Source organism: Saccoglossus kowalevskii, chromosome 22 (assembly GCF_978046115.1).
Source record: "Saccoglossus kowalevskii chromosome 22, keSacKowa6.1, whole genome shotgun sequence".
Lineage (NCBI taxonomy): Eukaryota > Metazoa > Hemichordata > Enteropneusta > Harrimaniidae > Saccoglossus > Saccoglossus kowalevskii.
The window spans coordinates 208,455-214,454 of NC_140662.1; positions in this window are offsets into that span (position 1 = coordinate 208,455).

Genomic DNA, 6,000 nt, shown 5'->3' on the forward strand with positions numbered 1-6,000 from the left:
ATTCAGGGGTGCATGTACTGGACTGTATCTATTGACAGGTGATCAGTAATCAGGGGTGCATGTACTGGACTGTATCTTTTGACAGGTGATCAGTAATCAGGGGTGCATGTACTGGACTGTATCTTTTGACAGGTGATCAGTATTCAGGGGTGTATGTACTGGACTGTATCTTTTGACGGGTGATCAGTAATCAGGGGTGCATGTACTGGACTGTATCTTTTGACGGGTGATCAGTAATCAGGGGTGCATGTACTGGACTGTATCTTTTGACAGGTGACCAATATTCAGGGGTGCATGTACTGGACTGTATCTTTTGACGGGTGATCAGTAATCAGGGGTGCATGTACTGGACTGTATCTTTTGACGGGTGATCAGTAATCAGGGGTGCATGTACTGGACTGTATCTTTTGACGGGTGATCAGTAATCAGGGGTGCATGTACTGGACTGTATCTTTTGACAGGTGACCAATATTCAGGGGTGCATGTACTGGACTGTATCTTTTGACAGGTGAACAGTAATCAGGGGTGCATGTACTGGACTGTATCTTTTGACAGGTGATCAGTAATCAGGGGTGCATGTACTGGACTGTATCTTTTGACAGGTGATCAGTAATCAGGGGTGCATGTACTGGACTGTATCTTTTGACAGGTGATCAGTATTCAGGGGTGCATGTACTGGACTGTATCTATTGACAGGTGATCAGTAATCACGGGTGCATGTACTGGACTGTATCTTTTGACAGGTGATCAGTAATCAGGGGTGCATGTACTGGACTGTATCTTTTGACAGGTGATCAGTATTCAGGGGTGTATGTACTGGACTGTATCTTTTGACTGGTGATCAGTAATCAGGGGTGCATGTACTGGACTGTATCGTTTGACTGGTGATCAGTAATCAGGGGTGCATGTACTGGACTGTATCTTTTGACTGGTGATCAGTAATCAGGGGTACATGTACTGGACTGTATCTTTTGACAGGTGATCAGTAATCAGGGGTGCATGTACTGGACTGTATCTTTTGACAGGTGATCAGTAATCAGGGGTGCATGTACTAGACTGTATCTTTTGACTGGTGATCAGTAATCAGGGGTGCATGTACTGGACTGTATCTTTTGACAGGTGATCAGTATTCAGGGGTGCATGTGCATGTACTGGACTGTATCTTTTGACAGGTGATCAGTAATCAGGGGTGCATGTGCATGTACTGGACTGTATCTTTTGACTGGTGATCAGTAATCAGGGGTGCATGTGCATGTACTGGACTGTATCTTTTGACAGGTGATCAGTAATCAGGGGTGCATGTACTGGACTGTGTCTTTTAACAGGTGATCAGTATTCAGGGGTGCATGTACTGGACTGTATCTGTGGACAGGTGACCAGTATTCAGGGGTGCATGTACTGGACTGTATCTTTTGACAGGTGACCAATATTCAGGGGTGCATGTACTGTACTGGACTGTATCTGTTGACAGGTGACCAGTATTCAGGGGTGCATGTACTGAACTGTATCTTTTGACGGGTGACCGGTATTCAGGGGTGCATGTACTGGACTGTATCTTTTGACGGGTGACCGGTATTCAGGGGTGCATGTACTGAACTGTATCTTTTGACGGGTGACTGGTATTCAGGGGTGCATGTACTGGACTGTATCTTTTGACGGGTGACCAGTATTCAGGGGTGCATGTACTGGACTGTATCTTTTGACAGGTGACCAGTATTCAGGGGTGCAAGTACTGGACTGTATCTTTTGAGGGGTGACCAATATTCAGGGGTGCATGTACTGGACTGTATCTGTTGACTGGTGATCAGTATTCAGGGGTGCATGTACTGGACTGTATCTTTTGAGGGGTGACCAATATTCAGGGGTGCATGTACTGGACTGTATCTGTTGACAGGTGACCAGTATTCAGGGGTGCATGTACTGGACTGTATCTGTTGACAGGTGACCAGTATTCAGGGGTGCATGTACTGGACTGTATCTGTTGACAGGTGACCAGTATTCAGGGGTGCATGTACTGGACTGTATCTGTGGACAGGTGACCAGTATTCAGGGGTGCATGTACTGGACTGTATCTGTTGACAGGTGACCAGTATTCAGGGGTGCATGTACTGGACTGTATCTGTTGACAGGTGACCAGTATTCAGGGGTGCATGTACTGGACTGGACTGGACTGTATCTTTTGACAGGTGACCAGTATGCAGGGGTGCATGTACTGGACTATCTGTTGACAGGTGACCGGTATTCAGGGGTGCATGTACTGTATTGATCCTCGTGTCTGTTGTTGCACGTGACCTGCAGCTGTCAACTGTGTTCGTACTTCAACGACTTCGACTGGCTTCCACGTGAGGTAGTTTCTTACAACTACCTACTAACTATATCCAAAATGGCTACCGTCTTGTAAACAGTGTGCATTTTATGCTCTCTGAAAAAAAGCTGTAAAACAACTTTTCAAAACTGATTATATCCTGTGAAAACTCATCTTAAAGACCATGAAGGTTTGCTGACATCCATAAGGAACTTATTGTGCTGGATTCTCCTTCTGATGACAAGTTGGAAACACTAAACTAAATCGGTGTGTAGAGTCTTTGTTTCAATGTGTTAAGGGTGGTCAAGGTCACAGAGGAAAAATATATTCACTTAAGAAACTAAGGGAAGACTGGACAACTAAGGAAAGACTGGACGACACAACTACAGACTATACTGATCCAACTGAACTGTAAGTGAAAGTTAATTACTACTTTAGACAACAATTACCATATACAAGGTTCAGAAAATTGCATGGAGAGTTGTAATGTAAACAAAGACAAAGACAACAAAAGCAGCCATTATCCACCATTACAGCCAAAGAGTGTGAACAAAGAAACCTTAAAACAAAAGGTTACAATTATGGCATCCAAAACCACAATAGCAAAATACACCAGTAGTAAGGATGCTAGTGATAAATCTCAGCAAAATAATGAAGAGGAAGAAAAGTTAAGATCATTCTTGAATGAATTTAATATTAATGAAAATGACAACATTCATATCAAATTCAACAAATCATCCATAAGCATACATTCAAGCAATGTTATGAAGGAAATGTGGCTACAATGTCTGAAACTAGCATATCCAGAAGAAAAGCATTCCTATGAGGATAAGAAGCAAGAGAAGACCACCCAACTACGTTTAACTGACAAACATGGTAACACAGTCACCATCAAAGTGTACCATAATGGAACACTCCTTATTCAAGGAAATTCATATCACACATGGATGCTGAATGAGGGAGCACTATTTTTGATGCATATACAAGACAGATTGCAGATAAAGGTGACAACTAACCTAGATCAAAATAAAGAGAGACGGTATCCACAGAGAAATATCCAGAAACCTCTAAAGTATAGACTTGATAGTGATTCATCAGAGGATGAAGAAATCGAAAACAAAGAAACCAAGGAAAGAGAAGCAGTTCCCCAATGTGAGGAAGATAAAGAAATTAGTAATACAGATACCACTGTTTCAAAAAAGGATCACTCAACTATGATAGGCTGTACTCCAAGAAATGAAAAAAACAAAACAATACCAAAGGATGATTATACACCATCGAAAATTCCATTACGAATTTCAAAAACACCAAAGTTGAATAGCGCAACATTAGATAACACAGAATTGGCTGCCACATTGATGCAAATGTTCAAGTCAATTGAACATATAGACAAGAATTATTGCAACATAATGAGAACAGGAAATATGAGTCAAGAACTAGCAGACCAACTAAAAGCAGTACAAGACAGCCTTACACGCCAAAATAAAGAAATTCAAAAAATTTGTAAACTTATGGCAACAAAGGTGGAAGTTGTTAAATCAGCTAAACAACAAACAGCTATGTACACCAATAAGGAAGACATGGATAAGTTGACAAATAAATTAGACAAAATGGAAAGATATATCATATCCATAGACAAAACAGTGCAACTTAACAAAACATCATTGGTTTCAGTTGCAGTAGCTCAAGAAGTTGTATTGTCAAAGATTCAGAAATACAAGGATATGTGTGACAACATATCACAGAATACTAATCTGATGAAAGATGAACTAGTTAAGAAAGAACAAGAAATAGAGCGAATTCAACTGGAAAATGAAGAACTACAAAATAGAATTGGCGAAATAGAGAAATCAAAACTGCTAGACTTCCACTCCCCAAACCTATTCAACAACCTACCATTGGTAAACAACAATAACAAGACGTTATCTCAAACAGCGCTAGAAAATCAGGATAAATATAAATTGGTTGATTATAGAAAGAAGAACAGAGAAATACAAACTCTTATTGTGGGTGACTCAATGCTGAAAAATATTGACATAAAACGTATATACAAGAATACACAAATTAAAACACTACCAGGTCGCAAGATAAAAGACATAGATGAATATATTCAAAGGACAACTAATGAGAATATCCAGAACATTGTGATCCATGTAGGAACCAATAACATTTCCGATGGATGTACAATAGAGTCGTGTATGGAGGAATATAGAAAACTGATTAACAACATGAAGCAAAAATATCCAACAGCCAAAATATGCGTATCATCAATAATACACAGAAGATATGATGTTAACATAAATAAGAATATAGATGTTCTTAATAAGAAGTTAAAAGTAATGAGTAACAATGGTGATAACTATATCTACATAGACAATGATAACATCAGTTACATAACCCACCTATATGATACTGTGCACCTGAATAAACGTGGGACAGCTGTCTTTGTGAAAAATATGAAAGATGTGATTGGACCACTAATCGATGTCACAAGACAAATAAACAAGCCAGGATACAGTAGCCAATGGAAAGAAAAGAAGAATAACAGAAGGTATACTCCTTGTTATGAGACGGATGGTCACAGACCACAAACAACTTACTAATGGATCAACAAAAATACAGGAATATAAACAGTGCTCAAAAGAGAGCATTATCTATATCATATTGGAACATACAAGGAGTTAGTAACAAGCTAGAAGACAATGACTTTATAAAGAAAATTACAAATCATGACATTATTGGACTGGGTGAAACATGGTTAACCACAGATTCACAACACTTGCTTAACATTCCAGAATATTATACTTATTCAGTATTAAGAAAAAACAAATCTAGAGGAGGTATCTCTCTATTAATAAAACAACAACTGAGAAAAGGCATCAGAATTGAGCAGACGGAATCAGAAGATATGATATGGTGCAAACTGGAAAAAAACTTTTTTCAATTAGAAAAAGACATGTATATCTGTTTTGTATACCACCCACCATTCAACTCTAAACATTGTAAACCAGACTTTTTTGAACGGTTAGACAACCATATTACAAACTTTTCGTCCAATGGTACTATTGCCATTCTTGGGGACTTTAATAGCAGAGTAGGTTCGTTAGCTGACTATGAGGACAATGATGACATGGATAATTTCATTCCAGGGTCAAATTTATATACATGTAAAGAAGACATCAATCCCCGTAATAGTAAAGATGAAACTGTCAATACACAGGGTAGAACTCTTATAGAATTGTGTAAAAATAATGGTATACATTTACTTAATGGTAGATTACCTGGAGATACAAGTGGAAAACTAACTTGTTACCATTACAATGGTGTCAGTACAGTTGACTATGCTATTGCATCAACTGAATTAATAGAAAATATAAAATATTTCAGAGTGCATGACTTCACATGCAACTCAGATCACTGTCAAATCTCATTCTTAATTAAACTGAACAAAAACATCAGGTTAGACTATAATAATATCAATAATATAAAACACCTAAATAATCCCCCCACGGGTTGGGTCTGGGACAGTTTATCTGTATTCAATTACCAAGACAAATTAGCATCTAAAGAAATTCAAAATAATATTAATGAATTTCAAAACAATAACTATTCTAATGACAGTACAGGAATTAATAATGCAGTTAAGGATTTTAATACTATGATAGATAATGCGGCAGGCAATATTTTTAACAGGA